Source organism: Lissotriton vulgaris, chromosome 1_1 (assembly GCF_964263255.1).
Source record: "Lissotriton vulgaris chromosome 1_1, aLisVul1.2, whole genome shotgun sequence".
NCBI classification, from domain to species: Eukaryota; Metazoa; Chordata; class Amphibia; order Caudata; family Salamandridae; genus Lissotriton; species Lissotriton vulgaris.
Window position 1 is genome coordinate 112687883 of NC_141685.1, and position 18645 is coordinate 112706527.

An 18645-nucleotide genomic window follows, 5' to 3' on the forward strand; every position below is an offset into this window, starting at 1 on the left:
GGCGTGTAACAAGGCTAGCACTCACACATGGCCAACCGGGGCCAACAAACATGAAGGAGAGTTAAAGATGAGTATAGGAAAGAAAGAAAGAAAGAGAAAGGGGTAGGAAGCGAAAGACCGGGAGGGTGTCATGCAAGCTGGGCGTGTATGTTGCTCTAGGGAGGGGGCAGGCAGTAGGGGTGGCACAGGGGCTCCCTCGTCCTGTAGGATGTCTAAGGGAGCAGTCTGTTGGGGTCAGTGGGAAGGACAGCGTCATCGAAAAGGTGTAAAGTCCGAAGTCTAGTGGGCATGTATCGAGCGTGTTCTAATGAGCAAAAATAACGCACCAAGGGCTTCCAAACTATCCCTAAGTGAGTGTCGCGCAGTTGTATTCGCGCAGTGAGTAGTTCCATAGCTAAAACATGCCAGAGCCGGACGAACCAAGAGGCTATGGGGGGCGCTTCAGTCTTCTTCCAGTATAGGGCTATAAGCTGCTTGGCAGCCCCCAGCATTTGAAGTGCCAGAACCCAGTCACTGCGGGTAAGTGCCTTAATGTCTAGGGGCCGGATGCCAAGTAGGATTGTGCTTATGGCTTCAGGTAAGGGGAACCCCAACACCCCCCTAACGTGACTGAGGACCTCCTTCCAAAATACAGTCAAGAGCGGGCACGACCACCAAATGTGAACAAAATCCCCCGTTGCAGACCGACATCTCCAGCACAATGAGGAAACTTTGGGGAACATCTTATGCAGTCGCAGAGGAGTGTAGTACCACTGAGTTAGGAGCTTGCAAGCATTCTCCCTCTGCAGGATGCTCCGAATAACCTTAGGGATATCCCTCCATACTCTATCCCATTGTGTAGGCTCAATGTCTGCAGCAATCATTTGCTGCCATTGGCGCTGGTATGGGTGGGTAAAGACATGCGTCGGATGTTGCAGGATGTAGTAGATCTGGGTGACCAATCGTTTCAAACCCCCAAGGGAGCGTGCCAGTTTTTCAAAGGGCGTAAAGGCTCGCGACTAGTGAGCCGGCGGAAAATGTAGATTCGATGCTATGGGAGTGTGCGGGGATGGGAACGTGGTGAGCCCTCTGGACACGGCAACGGTGACCCAAACGTCGAGTACCGTTTTCGTGGGTACCGCCATGTATGCACTCTTAGAACGGGCTGTCCGATGGAGCCACGGCAAATCCCAGATCGTGCGCCCTGCCACTGCCCTATCCATGTGCAACCATCCTTTTTCACTCTCTTGCACCCCCATTCCACCACAAAACGGAGATGTGCGGCCCAATAGTAATGCACTAGGTTGGGACAGGCGAGACCTCCTCTGTCTCGTGGGGCCATAAGAATTTTTTCGAGAAGCGCGGACGCTTACCACCCCACACAAAGGACGTAAGCTCGCGCTGCAGGCTCCGTATGCAGTGTAGCGGGATTGGGGTGGGGAGGCACTGAAACACGTATAGAATTTTGGGGAGAATCGACATTTTAACCGCATTGAGCCGTCCTAACCAAGATAACATCAGTGGCTTCCAACGTTTTAGATCCTCCAGGACTTCCTTTTGGCAGTCCCGCCAATTCACAGACAACCAGGCGTCCAATGAGGAGGTCAAGGTGAGGCCCAGGTACCGAATATGATTCTCAGCCCACTGATAGGGCACAGCCCTCTGTAAAGCAGGGATCTCCTCTATCGGGATGATAAGATTAAGAGCCCAGGACTTGATCTTGAGACCAGAGGCGCTCTCATAAAGGCAAAGCAGAGCAGAGAGTCGCACGGGCGAGTGAGGGTAAGAATCAAATCGTCTGCAAACAGCGCCACCTTATTATCCCGGACGCCATGAGTTATCCCGTGGATGTCCGGCTCGCGCCGTATCATCTCCGCGAGGGGTTCCACTGCAAGGGCAAACAATAGGGGGGAGAGGGGGCACCCCTGCCTAGTGCCCCTATATATCGTCAGCGGAGGTGTTAAGCCCCCATTAACCCGGATTCTGGCCTGGGGCCCTGGGTAAGGGGCCATATTCCTGGCAATCATTTTCGGACCCAGCCCGAATTTGTGGAGCACCACTCTAAGGAAGGCCCAGTCTACCCGATCGAACGCCTTCTCCGCGTCCAGGGATAGAAGGCAGGCCGGGATTTCCCAATGATGCACCTTCCCCACTAGATGTGCAAGCTTACGCACACTGTCCGCTCCCTGCCGGTCTCGAATAAATCCGGCCTGATCAGGGTCCACAAGCCCCTGCATGTGCGGGTCTAAGCGCTTGACAAGGAGTTTAGTATATATTTTTAGATCTTTGTTTAGTAAGGCTATAGGATGGTAGGAGGCGCATACTGTAGGGTCCTTTCCGGGTTTCGGTATCAGTGCTATTTCCGCCATGCCCATGTCAGGGGATGGCCCCGTGTCATCTGTAAAAGAGTTAAACAGTCGCAGGAGGTAAGGTCGAAGTTGAGCCTGGAATGTGCGATAGAAAGATAAGGGTAGGCCATCCGGGCCAGGCGTTTTCCCTAAAGGAAGATCTGCGTGTGCCGCCGCTATTTCCTCCTCATTAATGGGGCCTTCCAGGTCCGCCGCGCTCCCCGGGGGGAGCGTCGCCCCCTCGTAGTCCGCCAGGACTGTCGCAATCGCATCAGCCGAGGTCGGTTCCCTTCTATACAAGGCAGCATAGTAGTCCACAAATGCAGCCTGTTTAGCCGCCTCCAGACAGCTCGCGTCCCGTCCGGCAGCCGAACACTAGTTATATGGGCCTTGGCGGCACGCGCTCGCAACCTCCCCGCCAGTAGTCGGCCCACCTTGTCGCCTCCCTCGAAATACCTCTGCTTCAGAGCCAACAAAGCGCCCTCCGCCTTATTAGTGCGCAAGAGCCGCAACTGCCCCCTAAGATTAGCTAGCTTCCTCTTAGAGGCCAATGACGGATGTGCCCTATCCTGCACTTCAGGCTTTTTGATGTCTCCCGCCAGATCAGCCTCCAATTTGCAGGCGGCCCGCCTGCGAGCAATTGCCAGAGAGGTGATGTGTCCCCGGACCGTGGCTTTGAAGGCATCCCATACCACCGGGAAGGACATCTCTGGGGTGTAATTAGTAGTAAACTGGAGTTGATGGCCTCTCGGATGCTGTCCACATCCTCAGCATCCCGAAGGATACTTGGCGGTAAGGTCCAACGCACCTCACGAGGGGAGCGCACAGCCTGGTCCTGGAGGAGCATCTTGACATGAGCATGATCGGACAGCGATATGTCCGAAATGGAGGCTCCCAGTGTATCGCGTAACAGCTCCAGCGAGACAAAGAGGAAGTCGATGCGGGAGTAGGACCTGTGGGGCGTGCGAGTAGAACGAGCAGTCCCGCAGATCCGGGTAGTGGTAGCGCCACAAATCCATTAACCCTAGGTCCCCGATCTGTTTACGCAGCGCAGAAGACATTGCCCCAGTATCATTAAAAAAACTGCAAAAAACACAGATATCAAGTCAAGTCAAGCTATTCAGGCTGAAGAAGGCTGATAGCCAGAAACCGGTCCTTGGATGCTTGATTCCGGTCTGGGAAAGACATGGCTTGGTAGTTCGGACTGGACTGTTCCCATGAGGCACAGGGTCAGAGCTGATTTGCATATAGCCAGTGTCTAACCCAGGGTGGTGGGGAGTGCAAAAAAACGATGGATTTAGGCCCAGATCCTTGTACTGGGGTGAATGTATGACATTGTTCTACATTCTGTCCATCAACTGTGTTTTTTGCAATTTCCACCCCAAGTGTGCTGGGTATACTCAGACGTGAGTCCCAGGCTCTCCACACCACTGGAGTCAAGCTATTCAGGCTGAAGAAGGCTGATAGCCAGAAACCGGTCCTTGGATGCTTGATTCCGGTCTGGGAAAGACATGGCTTGGTAGTTCGGACTGGACTGTTCCCATGAGGCACAGGGTCAGAGCTGATTTGCATATAGCCAGTGTCTAACCCAGGATGGTGTGGAGTGCAAAAAAACGATGCATTTAGGCCCAGATCCTTGTACTGGGGTGAATGTATGACATTGTTCTACATTCTGTCCATCAACTGTTTTTTGCAATTTTCACCCCCAGTATCATTAAAAGCAGCATCACTGCGGTCCATAGGCGGGTCCCAGACTAAGTTGAAGTCTCCTCCCAAAATCAAGTTCGGATCACCACACGGGAGTTGGTCCCGCAAAAGTGTCTAGAGATATCGGTCTTGCAGCTGATTGGGTGCATACACATTACATAGGGTAAGTCGGCGCCCCCCACGTGTACCGTAACCTTAAGAAAGCGCCCATCTCCACTTTTATAGGGTTTCGGAGCCCCCCGCCCGAAATCAGCTCTGCACAAAATGCCTACCCCGGCAGTTTTAGTGTCCGTAGAGGCCCAGAACTGAAGGGGATACTTGGGGTGCGCCATGCGGTGCATGTCCCCTCCATTAAATGAGTTTCCTGGAGGAATATGACATCAGGACGGCATTGAAGGAGATAGCGCCAGACCTGTTTTCGCTTATTAGGGGAGTTTAAGCCCTTGACATTGAGTGTCAATACCTTTAGGGTCTGGGGGATAGGCACAGACATAGCGGGTAACAGTCATGGTCCGCCCATGATCCCTGCTCCCACCACCCCAAGGGGGAACGCGCAGAAGCAACCCTACTCCACTCATCCCACCCAGGGGACAGCAACCAGCTCACCACTACCCCACCACACGCCAAGTCAAAATGGGTAGATAGAGGAGAGGGCAGAGGGAAACCAGACCAGAAGGAGAAAGGGGAAGAAAGAAGAATGGAGAGAGACTTCGGAACCGGCCAAGCAGGCCTCACAACGTTCAAGGTCAAAAAAGGCCAACAGGGCCACATTGGACTGCCCCAGCCGCCGGGCATCCTTTACCCAAGGGTTTGGACGCACTCAGGAATGTCACTCCCTATGGAGCAGTACCAGGAAGAGGGGGGGACCTCTCAAGAAATTCTGGAGACAGCAGCCCCAGTGCCCCCACCGCCCAAGTGGGAGTCAGGATGCAATGCAAATTCACAAACAGAGTATCGTGGCTGTGGTCAAGACACGGCAACCCGGGGTGGATCAAGCAGAATGGCCAAGGTAGTGGGCCCCGGTTCCTGGGAGGCCCCGAGCAATCGACGAGGGTGAGGAGTCTCCAGCCGCCATGTGGAGCACCGTGACTGCAGGTCCAGAAAGGATCAGCGAGCCCCAGGGAAGACAAGGCTGGCACCCAGTAAGGGCGGCAGATCTACGTCTCGCAGCAGCGGCTCAGGCCACCCGTCGAAATAGGACAAGAGCAGACAGCTTATCCAGTGGCCAGCGTCCGCACTGAATGGAACGCGAACACCATCGGAGGCAGGAGTCAAAGGCGGCGGGAGCCGCAACAAGTCACGAGGGCAGCCCCCCTCCGGAGGCTTTAAGTCACGGAGTCGACAGATGGGATCCCGTCCCCTCGCGATCACCCTCAAGAGAGCGGATGTGCGCTATGATGTCTTGCTTAGCCTGCGAGGAGGATCTCTCATCCACCGGGGGGAGCGACACCGGTGCGGAACTGTAGTCCAGTCAGGTCTAGCCGAAATCCTCCCCTGGGGCCGCGGTTGGGGAGGGCTTCCCGCCGGCGACTCCGGCATCTTGAGCAGCTGCACCACCTCCTTGTAGGATCGAGTGACTACGCTTGCCCTCCCAGTGGAAGATGAGGGTGAAGGGATGCCCCCACTGGTAGGAGAGGTTGAGGGAATGCAGCTTCTCCGTCACCGGCCGGAATCCTCTCCGCCTGCGCAGGGTGTTGGGGGCCAGGTCCTGGAAGATTTGGATCTTGTGGCCGTCATAGGTGAGGTCCGGGTTATCTCTCGCCGCCTTGAGGATGGCTTCCTTCTCAGTGAAGTAGTGGACTCTGGTCAGGATGTCCGGGATCAGGCCTCTACGGCCCGCGGGGCCAGCAACCCGATGCGCATTGTCCAGAGTCGGGGGGAGGCACCTTCGTCTCCCCAGACCTCGTGGAGGAGCTGCGCCACGTAGGTCATGATGTCTTTCCCCTCTGCTTCAAGTGGAACGCCCCGAATACGCAGGTTGTTCCGGCGACTTCTGTTTTCGAGATCCTCCTGTTTGACCTGCAGCTTGATGTTTTATTCCTCCAGTGCTGCTACCCTCTGCCAGAGCTGCTCCTAGTCCCCTGTGCGCTCATTGACAATTTTCTCAAGGCCATCAACCCTATCCCCCAGCTCAGTAACTTCTTTGCGCAACTCTTTAACACAGGAGTGCACTTCTGAGCGCAGGGAGCCTATCTCTGTCTTGAGTTCAGCCATAAAGGAGGACATAAAGCCTGGGTCACCGGTGGCGACTCTTCAGCGAGTTGGGAGGAGCTCTCGGTCGGTGCCGTTTCCCCTGCTTTGCCCCACATGGCCACCACAGAGTTGGTCTTGGAGGTCGTTGCTGGATCCGCTTTGCCCCCTCTAGAGCGTGTCATTGTCAGGGCCGCAAACAGGGCCTAGCGGCGCGACCAGTGCGTTAGAGTCCAGCTGAAGCGAAGAAAGAGAGGGGGGGAGTTCGCCGCAGACCGTGTCTCCCACCCCTCCGGCGGTGCCCTCAAGCAGCAAGCCCAGTGCGGCAAGTGGCAGCAAGATAGAGGCACCCGCAAAGCAACCCAGTCAACTGCGGCGGGCACACTAGGGAAGCGCAGGCACAACCAGCAGTAGAGGCCCAGCGGCCCAGGGCAGCGTCCAGACCTTTATGGGAGGGTGAAAGAGCAAGGAGTGTACAGAGCTGACCCCTCCGGGTGAGCCAGGGGTCGAGGTACCAGGCAACACACTGCACCCCCCAGCTCCGCAGAGGCTGTCGTCCGTGATCACAATCGGGGAGAGCTCCCCTTCACCACTAGAGGCTCAGGCAGTTGTGCTCCGCGTATCCAGAAGGCCACAGCACCCCAGGCCCCCCCCGCCCCTTGCCCTCAACTCCGTCCCAGGGCCTGCCCTCAGAGCCACAGCCCGCAGTTCTTAGGGCCTAGCGCCAACTGCTGGCCCACGTACAGCTCTCGCCCAGGTCTCCCCTCTCTCAGGGGGGCCGTGCAGGGATCTGTCACCTCACTCCTCCCGCCTCCAAGTGAGCCTGTAGGGTCCCCGGTTGTCACTGCCACCCTCTAGTGCCGCTCCGTACCTCACAAGGGTCCTACTGAAGCCAGTGTTCAGGGCTAGTCCCCTCAACAAGTCCAGCGCTCCACTGCCGGCTCCACTGCTATGGGGCAGGGCGCAAAATGGCGGCCGCGCTCTCCGCGCCACCCCCGCAGGCCACCTCCAGGTCCCTCGGAGGTCTCCCCACACCAGCAGGACTGCAGAAAATGGGGGTGCGCCGCACCAGAGCGGCCGCTCGATTCCCAGCAGCTCCGTTCACCACGCCGGGAGGGGGGTCCAGAGGAAGCTCCGAGCCAGGCACAGGCTCTGCCAAGGGCACAAAATGGCGGGCACAGACAGCCCCCGGGTCGGCGGCCCGCAGCGAGACGGAGTGGGCCACGGCCCCCACCACACACACTATGCCCCCCAGGCAGGTCGCGGCGCACACAGCAGGGTTCCGCCGGGCTCCTCACCACCTCGTCGAACGCGGTGCAGGGGCCGCTCTCCCAGCCGCCTCCGCCGCTCCTGTAAACTGCGCCGAGCCCCTTAGGGCGCGCTCAGGCCTCCAACCCTGCCGAACCTCTCCCGCAGCTCCACCGGGGCTCACCTTTGCTCCTGCCCCCGTAGCCCCCACGACCGGGCCCAGCTTACAGCCTGCCGGCGGTGCACACACGGGACCAGGGTGCGGGGATCCGGCTCCAGGAGGCTGTACAAGATGGCGGGCACAGCCGCCCGCCCAGGCTCACCAGGACACTCGCAGGCCGCCGGAGCACACAGCAGTCCTCCGCGGCGATCCGCCTCTCAGCGCAGGAGCCCCCACTCTCCAGGAACCCCCACAGATCACGGGGTCAAAGTTCGGCGCTCCAACTCCGCTAGAGAAGGCTTATACAAGCGGTGGGGCACCGGAGCTCTCGCAAGGTGCATCTCAGCACATCGCCGTCCAGGCCACGCCCTCAACTGCAGCATTTTTATTGTATGGGCACTTTCAAAGGGGGCAAAAATATTGTCTGCGGGTTGACGAAGTACCACATTGGCATCAGGAGGGAGAGGTTTGGGCAGTTGATTGGGGATACATGTAAAGTTGGAAGTAGGGGGAACAACGCATGTACATTGTGTGGACTGAGACTCCTGAAGTTATTGTGAGGGATACTATGCTACCCTGTAAATTAATCCCCTAGTGATTATTATCAACAAACTTTATTCGGTTTTATAAAAGAAAACCATACATAAAATGATACAATTTTCCAAGTCACAGATTGACTAATATAATATGTACAAGTTAATCAAAACACAAGATAAAAATTCATGAATTACAGTACAGAAGTTAATCGCAGCTTGACCTGAGTCTAACAGCGAACCGTAAAAAGTAAAGCGTATGCAAAACAGTGTCTTTAGAGAGGAGTTGTAAAAAGATAAGCGCTGGTCTCACTCTCCTAAAACCTATTTTTTTGAGAATGGGAATAATAAATAACTTTCTAGGGACAGCACAAAAACTACAAAACATTATAAAGTGCATCATGTCCTGACGAGACTCACTGTTGCAGCTACAGGGCATGAGGCACTGGCCTCTGTGGAAGCCGCAAGGGTGTGCCATGAGGTAATGGTAAAGGTTGAGCCGAAACCGGGTCATTAAAAAATGATTATGGATGCTTTTAAGCCCTAGAAGATAAGGTTCGCTGGTTGGTACGGTTTTTAACACGATGTACATACACACCCTAGGCTTACACAGCTCATTTCCCCTCTCTATCACAGTGGCTCATTCCTAAAAAACACTTAGACTAGAGAAAAGTCACTCTTACATCTGCGCTCAGGGTTAGCAAATAATTCCTACCTACCCTGGCGAGGCCAACTTTCATATACTGGAGCCATCGGATGCGTGAGACACTGTCAAGTGAAAGGCATTCCCTTAGGATGTCTTTGCTAAGTGTATTTTCTTGCTTAGCCCAAATATTAAGCCACAAAGCCAGGGGACTGAAAGCCAGTACATTTGAGAGGAAAGGCATTCCCAACTCTTTGTGCTTTGTGGGACAGAAAGGGCCCTTCGCAGGAAAGAGTTTTCAGTACTTTGCACTGCTCCTACCCCAATGTGGCCCAAAATCTCACTCCCATAACTAACCTTTGAGATATATTTGTCTTCATATGTCTTCAAAAGAGCCCCTATTGGCTTCCCTCCCCCTCTGCCGGCAAAGTTAAAAACAGCTGCAAAAGCTTTCACTAGATCCCCTTTCTTCCAAGTAAGCAAAGGGCACCAACTCAAGGAATCGTCAAACACAACTCCCACATAGGAGAAGACATTGGTCTTCGGTATTGATGAAGTCAGAGTTTAAAAGTGAACTGCTGGGGGCGTGGCCAAGATGGCGGCCTGAGAGGATGCGAATCCAAGTAGCTCCTCGTCCCAATCCCCCATTGCCATAGCCACGCAGCAGCAATCGCCCCGAATTCGGCGGTTATGACACCCTGCAGCCGGGGAGTCCAGGGCGGTGCCGTTTGACCGCGGCTGTGACGCCGGAGACCCGGGCGGACCTCTCCTCCATTAGCGCGCCGCCGCTCCAGACCCGGTTGCGCCGAAGAGGGCGGACAGGCCGAGCGTGAGGCAGAGGGCCCGAGCCCACCGGAGCACCACCGAGCGCCCGATTGCAGCGGTGGCCACTCGGAGGAGCCGCGTCTGCTGCGGTGACCCGCGTCGGCGGACCCGAGTTGGCCCCGGGAGGCGCCCGGCGAAGGAGGGTGCAGGCGCGGCCTGACGCAATACGAGAGGCCCCGGCTTGGGCCTTCTCCCGGAATCCTGCGATCCTCGGCGGAGAGGTGAGGAGCGGGGCAGCGAAGGCGGGAGGCACCGATACTCGGGGGGCAGGTGCTCGAGCCCCCGGCGCTTTCGCAAATGGCTCCAGCAGTGCAGGGGAGCGGAGGGCCGACTCTGCACACGGGCGCAGCGAGGGAGCTGGAGTTGGGAAGGCCGCTTTCTCGGCCGGAGGGCGGCCATTGTCCACGAGGCCCAGAAGAGGGCGGCGGGCCTCCATCTCCCCCCCTCAGATACCAGAGAAGCAACAGCGAGTGCATCGAGGCCCAGCAGGGGTCCAGGGACAGTACAGTAGTGAGCTTCCAAGCAGCAAGTAAGTCCGGCTCGGGTCACATGTACGGGGCAGCCCCGGATGACTACGCGAGGCAGGCTTCGGATTCCTAGAGGAGGCCGGCGCACGACACACGCACGACGAGGGTGCTTCCCCCCCCTTCCCGGTGGGGTCTCTCACGCCCAGGGCAGCAGGCACGCCGAGGCACCAGAGACAACACCGGGCCCTTATGGGGGCCGATGAGGGTGCTGCAGCGGGCCCAGGAGGGGCGTGCGGTGCCGGCCGGGAGCCCGCGCGGGGAGGCCTCCAACAGCGCTGGCTGTAGGACGAGGCGGAACGGAGGTGAAGCGCTAGCTTGGCGGCGACAAGGGGTCCAGTGAAAGTCACAAACCCTGCGAGGGTACCCCCAGAACTGAAGGGGGCATGTCCTCTACCAATCGTAGGGGGGGGGGCGCCATCCCCGACATGCTGGCGAAGGGGGCTTCCAAGGGGGCCAAAAGCCCAGACAAAGAGCTTCGCCGCGATGTGGACGATATAGGTGAATGGGTGGCAGCTGTTGAGACCTCTGACCAGGCTCGGAGCGCAGAAGTGGAACAGTTACAGCAGGAAATCCTCCGGTTGCACGACCAGCAGACTGACCTCCAGGCCTACGCTGAGGACCTGGAAAACCGTTCGAGGAGAAACAACATCAGGGTACGGAACGTGCCACTCAAGGCAGAGGGAGGAGACATCACCGCATATCTGCAAGATCTGTTCCGCGACGTCTTAGGCGAACACGAAGACTTTGACATCAGAATTGACAGGGCCCACAGAGTGGGCCTAGCACGCAGGGCACCAGCCCCTCCTACGGACATCCTGGCCTTCTTGCCTGATTACCCCCTCAAAGAACGCATCCTGAAGGCGGCACGCCAGAAACAACATCTCCGCTTTAGGGAGCACACTGTCAAACTCTTCCAGGACTTATCCACGATCACTCTGCAGAAGCGACGGGCGTTCAAGGTGGCGACTACTTTCCTGCGAGATAAAGGGGTCCCCGACTCATGGGGCCACCCCTTTAGACTAATCTTTAAATGGAATGGAACACTTCATCAGCTAAGGTCCCTGCGAGATACCTGCGCCGTGCTGGGCCTTCCCATGGAGGAGGGTGGACCGGTGGACAACTCGGACTTCAAGCCCTCCCAATCACGCTCTCCCCACTCACAGGCGGATGGCTGGCAGACGATGAGAGGCCGTCGCACGCCTAAGAAGGGGTTCAGGCCAGACCCGGAGACGGTAGCGAACGAGCATGCTGCAGCGATTCAGAAAGTTTCCACTGACACCACGGCAGGTCCCTGAAGAGACATGAGCGCAGGGATAGAACTTCACTCAGCACATGCCGTGGGGGAGGGGGGGCGGGACGGGGGGCTCCAGGTCCGCCACTGCCATGTCTTCCCGCTTCCGGAGACTTCACCAGGGACCTGGACTGTTGCCGGATAGGCCCTGGACTGTGTTTCATTGTTGGGGTTTGTTGGTTGGGGTTCAGGGGGGAGGGTGGGTGGGACGGGTTGGGGTTGGGTACTCAGTGTGTTCGAATTGAATTGATGGCAGGCAACTACAGGGGGGGGTGGCACGGGGCTAGGTCCACAGCAGGCAGCACATACACATTCTCATGGCCGCTGACGGCATCCGTATTCTATCCCTTAATGTGAAGGGACTTAATAATCCAATCAAACGGAGGGCGGTTTTTTCATTTCTCGAGCACTCTGGGGCGGAACTCTGCCTGTTGCAGGAGACACATTTGTTAGCGAAAGATTGGCACCGCATGAAAGCTAGAGCCTTCCCACATCAATTTTACTCCGCGACTACCGAGAAAAAAGCAGGAGTGGCCATACTGGTAGCCAGGCATTTCAGGGGGCGAGTGGGGAGCAAGGTGGCCGAAATCAAGGGTAGACTCTTAGCGCACACCATCCACGTAGGCACCTTTTCCTTCACACTAGGTTCTATCTACGCACCCAACACCAGACAAGAGGCCTTCCTTAAAGGGGCGCTGTCTGAGGTGCTGTCGGGAGACCTGAGACACGTCTTGATAGGGAGGGACATAAATCTAGTCATGGACAACGAGATGGATAGGTCTGGGAAGAGGTTTGGGGACTCAGGGGCGCTCTCTTCGGGAGGGAAACAATGGTTGAAGGACAGGGGATTGATTGATACCTGGCGGGAAATGCACCACACTGCCCCAGGATACACTTTTTATTCATCAGTGCACCGCACCTACGCCAGGATAGACCACTTCCTGAGCTCTACAGATCTGATCCCTCTACTTCAAGACATTGACATTACCCCAGCGGCATTGTCGGACCACGAGGCGGTGACCCTTCAGTTGACGGTTCCACGCATACCCCCATACAGGGGCAGGTGGCGGCTCAGAGAAAGCTTACTCTCTCGAAAAGGGGTGATACAGCAGCTGTCCCAGACCATCACTAACTACCTGGAGGCAAACGACACTGGGGAGGTGGCCCACTCGACGTTGTGGGGGCCGCTCAAGGCGGTTATTAGGGGCGATATCATAGCGATTGCGGCGGCGGATAATAAGGAGCGCAAGGACCCGAGGCGAGATCTAGAGGAGCAAGTGCTGGAGCTAGAGAGGGTTTACTGCCGGACATCGCCCCCCATATATGGCGCAAACTGAAGCGTCCAGGGCTCAACTGGCGAGCCTGGACTTAGACAGGGCGAAATATGCGGCACTCCGCCTTCGTCATACATACTATGTAGGAGGGGACAAGACTGGCCGCCTCCTAGCTAGCAAACTTAAAGCTAAAACTGTCCGTTCTAAGATCCCCATTATACGTGGAGACGGCGGTGGCGAAGTCCGGGAGGATGACCACATAGCCGAGGCATTTTGGGCCTTCTACGCACAACTCTACGCCGCGGATGCGACCATCGAGGAGGGGGCGGGGAGGGCCTACCTCGAGACCATGGAAGTCACTGCTATCAACGAAGCGAACGCCAGCGCTCTAGATACCCCCATTCGCCTAGAGGAGGTTATATCGGCCATTGCCCGACTTAAACCCCTGAAGGCTCCGGGCCCGGATGGCTTCTCTGCGGGCTTCTACCAGTCCTTTTGCCACCTCCTGGTGCCAATCCTTACGAAGTTATTTAACTCCTTCGGGGGACCAGGTTTGATCCCGGCGGAGATGCTGGAGGCGGAGGTCGTGGTCCTGCCGAAACCGGGCAAGGACCCCACGCGGTGTGCGGCATACAGGCCGATATCGCTACTCAATATCGACCTAAAGCTTTTTACGGGTATCTTGGCTTCACGCCTGGGCCCGTGCCTGCCAGGCATTATCGAACCGGACCAGGCGGGCTTTGTCCCCACCCGACAGTGCGCAGACAACACTAAACGCATAATGCATGTCATAGACAAGGCTAACTTTAACGCCTCCGATGCCGCACTACTCTCAGTTGACGCCGAGAAGGCGTTTGACAGGGTGGACTGGCGATTTTTAGGCAGCACGCTGGCGAAATTTGGGCTGGGTTCCCGCTTCCATTCCTGGGTGGCAGGTTGCTACGCAACACCTCAGGCGACAATCAAAGTGAATGGGATTAGTTCCGGGCCATTTGACATCCAAAGAGGCACACGGCAGGGCTGCCCGCTCTCGCCGCTCCTGTTCGCTCTTTACATTGAGCCATTCGCTCAGCGGGTTCGTGACAATAGAACTATCACTGGAGTCCCATTCGGGGGGGATGGAGCAGACTATGAGTCTGTACGCGGACGACATCCTGATTGCGGTGGATAGCCCTAGGGTTTCCATACCGGCCTTCTTGTCAGAAATGAACGCGTTCGCAGAAGTGTCAGGCTTTAAAATGAATGTACAGAAATCCGTCGTCCTCCCACTGGGTAGCAACACCGGACTGGCTAACAGAGAGTCGCTTCATAAAGGGGGGCTAGAGGTCAGCACCACATTACCGTACTTGGGGATAGACTTGACGCCGGCGACCGCCCAGACGGTCGACCTCAACTACACTAAACTCCTCTCACAGGTTCAAGGGGACATTGCGAGATGGAAACAGCAGCCACTCTCGTGGTTGGGACGCGTAGCAGCCATCAAAATGTCTCTTCTACCTAAGATCCTCTACCTCTTCCAAACTATCCCGGTCACTCCCCCATTAGGGATGCTTAAGAAACTACAAGACACCCTAAACCACTATGTGTGGGCGGGCAAGAGGCCCAGGCTGCGGCGCGACCTGGTCACACGGGTGACAGCTGAGGGGGGCCTGGGCGTTCCGGACTTGCGGCGCTATTTCCAAGCGGCACAACTCAGGTATCTGCTAGAGTGGTCCAGGCCCACTTCCGAAAAACACTGGTTATTCCAGGACAGGGCCATGGCGGGCCTGCCTCTGTGGAAGGTCCCATTTCTGGCGCGGCCTGACAGGCCTGCATACCTTAAGAAATCAGTTTATAATCAACAAAATTGGACACTTGTTACACTGTTTGACTTTTGGTTCAGTGCAAATAAGGAAACCCTCATAGAAGTCAGTGTATATTTAAGATTTAGCGGTATATTAGCTTCATCCGCCCCACACTGACATTCATGCAGTTATCATCGGGTTTTTCCTCTTGGTGTGTACTGCTAGCCTCATCCAGAGGCACCTCCAGTCTCGAGTGCAGTGTCCAGAGACAAAAAGGATTTTCCCAAAAGGATTAAATAAAAATGAAAAAGAGTGCCCTAAAAATTTTTTAATGTTGGGCAAACTTCACATTATTAAAAATTTTGAATACTCATTCATAAGCCAAGTTACGGGACTATATAGTATTACTAGGGTGATATTGTCGACATGTTTCAGCTCTATTGGGCCAGGCGGTCTGTAGAGCTTTCGTCAGGACTTACAAAGGGGTTGGTACAAACAAACATAAAAAACTACTCACACGAATTGTGCGGTAATCCCACAACTCAATGCATTGATTTGAGTATTGTATTCTTCTGGATCTATGAAAGAATATACATATAAAAGCTATGTTAAGCTGTGAGCAGTGAATCCTTAAAAGGGGGGGAGTGCAGTAACATAGATAGTGATTAATAGTGACACTAGTGTAGTTCATGAAAGGTTTTTTCATGAAGGTGAGCGTTTTGAATTTTCGGGAAATGATTACTTTCCACTGAAAATCGCTCGTGAACTAAGGAAGCGGGAAAGTGGCTATCGCTATTAATGCTTTTACGTTTATAGGTGCAAGCGCTGATCAATATTGTGGCTCAACCGGAAATTCATAGTTAGTCAAAATGTTTTCTCAGCCTAGCATCGTATGTCATAGTGCAGATCATTCACATTCAACAAAGTTACCCTTTCAATCATTTGTAATCTTTGTTAGTTGATGTTAAAGCTCCCGCTAGAGTGAAAACGGCATCATGGCTAGTATTTACGGGAAGGCGCTTTGAAAAGGTCGAGAAAACACAAACCGGCTATTACGGCATTCTGTGAGATCTTACCTGTCGTGATTACGACTTCTACTTCCTACAGGGGTACCTTCAGTCGCCACAGAGCTGGAGCGGAGACAGGGACCACTGTCAGGACAGATTAGCTGTTAATGCTTACCCACAAGGAAAAAACGGAGGCTGGTTACATCGCCATTACCCGCATGGAGTCCTTCCTCCTGCCTTGTGCTGACTCTGCCCCCGGAGTGATGGGAGCCGGGTTGTAGTTTCTTTTTAAAGGAAATTGGCCCTTCCTCCTGCCTTGTGTTAACGGAGTTATGGACGCCGGGTTGTAGTTTTATTTCTAAAGGAATTTGGCACTTCAAAGTGAAGGTATTCCTGCTGGGTCAACGCTACTGGCGCGCTGACGGGGAATTGTAGTTTTTGGCGATTACGCATCTAGTAGTAGGAGAATTCAATCATTGCGAGATGCAATTCCCACTAATTTCAGGGCGGTCAAAGTATTTGATCTGCATGTTGGATACTAGAGTATTTATATCCTAATGTTAAAATAATTCCTAAAGACTTTTTTTAATAAAGACAGGGATGGATGCTTAGATATGTTCATCTTACTTAGCAAAATGGTGCCAGGCCACATTATCATTCAACCCAGAGTCGTAGGTACGTAGGCGGTCCACCCACCTTTGCTCCTTCTCATACAGGATCTTTTCTGCATTACCGGCTCTGTTGGTCAGCATTTCTATTACTGTCCATTGCATTTCTTCATGTGCGTGGTTACTTTCAGTGAAGTGGGCACATAGCTTAGTGGTATTCTTTTTCAGCTTGATGTTGCTCCTGTGTTCCCCTATCCTGAGTTTAACCTTGCGACATGTCATCCCGATATATCTCTTTTTACACGGGCACTGGATCATGTAAATGACATGAGATGAGTTACAGTTTGTGAACTGTTTTTGCGTCCATACAAAGTTCTCTCCCAATTGCAGACTCTTTGTAGCTGTTGTTGTTTTGCAGGCTATGCATGTCCCGCATGGGAAGTGTCCTGAGAGTGGTGTCATATTCACGCTGTTGGTTACAGATGTTACAGCTCCCATCCTGGGGCGTGTATGTACAAGGGTGTCTTTCAGGTTTTTGGTCCTTCTATTAGCGAATCTTGGTCTTGGCCAGTCGAACTTGCCCGTGTTGACTATGTGCCAGTTCTTCTTGATTAATTTTTGAACAGCATATGTTGTTGGATTATAAGTGGTCACACACGTGGTTAAATCTTTCACTGGTTCTTTTGGATATGTTTGCAGGAGACATTCACGGGGTTGGTTATCAGCCCTCTTCTTGCATTTTTTGATAACTTTCTCAGTGTAATCTCTCATTTGCAATTTTTTACTTAATTCCGCTGCCTGTGATTGATAGTCGCAATTTTTGCTGCAATTCCGTTTCAGTCGAAGGAATTGACTAAAAGGTAAATTGTCTCTTAGGGGTTTGGGATGGTGGCTCTTGTGGGACAGCAGGCTGTTTTTCGCAGTTGGCTTTGTGAAAGTTTTAGTTTGTAACGTGTTATTGTCATTGAAGATTGTTAGATCCAAAAAATCAAGGTGGCTATTGCTAGAGGTGTATGTGAATTTTAACCAAGGGTCCAGAGAGTTAAGCCATGTCATGAATTCCGGCAGGTCTTGGTTGATGTTCCATATTAGGAAAATGTCGTCAATATATCTCTTCCAGTATATAATACTGGAAGAGAAAGTGTTGGTTTCATTGAAAACCAACTCAGTTTCAAAATGGCTGACGTATAGTCCTGCCACCGACGGCGCGAAGGCGCTGCCCATGGAGGTACCATGGCATTGAAGGTACAGTTGGTCATTGTACCTAAAGAAATTCTCTTTAAGTGCCAATTTGCAGCACTCCAGGATGAAGTGTCTGGGTGTGTTGTAATGCCACGTTGTTGAGTATAGAACATCCTCTAGCATCTGGAGAGTGGTATCTTGGGGCAGGCTGGTGAAAAGGGATTCCACATCCAGGCCTACTAGAAGCATTGTGTCTGAGTTAAAGGGCATATTTGCAATTTGTACCAATAGATCCTTGGTGTCTTAGGTATGAGCTTGTTTTCTGAACAAGAGGTTTCAAAAATTCATCTGCGAATTTTGACAGGCGTACCGCCGGAACTACAAGCTTTTGAGCAAGCCCTTCTCAAAGGCATAGACAATTTGGATACAACAGGCATCAAAATCTTCCAAAATTTAACTAAGACAGAACGCCTAGCAATGGAAAATCTCAGCAAAAATGAAGACCTGGTGATAAAACCAGCGGATAAGGGGGGAGGAATAGTGATCCTCACAAAAACAGGATACCACCAACAATGCCTTGCTCTCCTCTCCGACACCAGATTCTACCAGCGAATCTTAATGGATCCCACCGAGAGACTGCAGAACACCATATCAATCATGGTGTACGAGGCCGAAACTAAAGGATGGGTCTCTAAAAAAGAGGCGGAATTTCTAATGGTTAGGGAACAAGTCACTCCCTACTTTTACTCGCTGCCAAAAACCCACAAGAACAGAACACCGCCCCCGGGACGCCCAATAGTGTCCGGAATCGGGTCTGTGTTAGAGCCCCTGTCAAAATTCGCAGATGAATTTTTGAAACCTCTTGTTCAGAAAACAAGCTCATACATTTGTGTTTTCTCGACCTTTTCAAAGCGCCTTCCCGTAAATACTAGCCATGATGCCGTTTTCACTCTAGCGAGAGCTTTAACATCAACTAACAAAGATTACAAATGATTGAAAGGGTAACTTTGTTGAATGTGAATGATCTGCACTATGACATACGATGCTAGGCTGAGAAAACATTTTGACTAACTATGAATTTCCGGTTGAGCCACAATATTGATCAGCGCTTGCACCTATAAACGTAAAAGCATTAATAGCGATAGCCACTTTCCCGCTTCCTTAGTTCACGAGCGATTTTCAGTGGAAAGTAATCATTTCCCGAAAATTCAAAACGCTCACCTTCATGAAAAAACCTTTCATGAACTACACTAGTGTCACTATTAATCACTATCTATGTTACTGCACTCCCCCCCTTTTAAGGATTCACTGCTCACAGCTTAACATAGCTTTTATATGT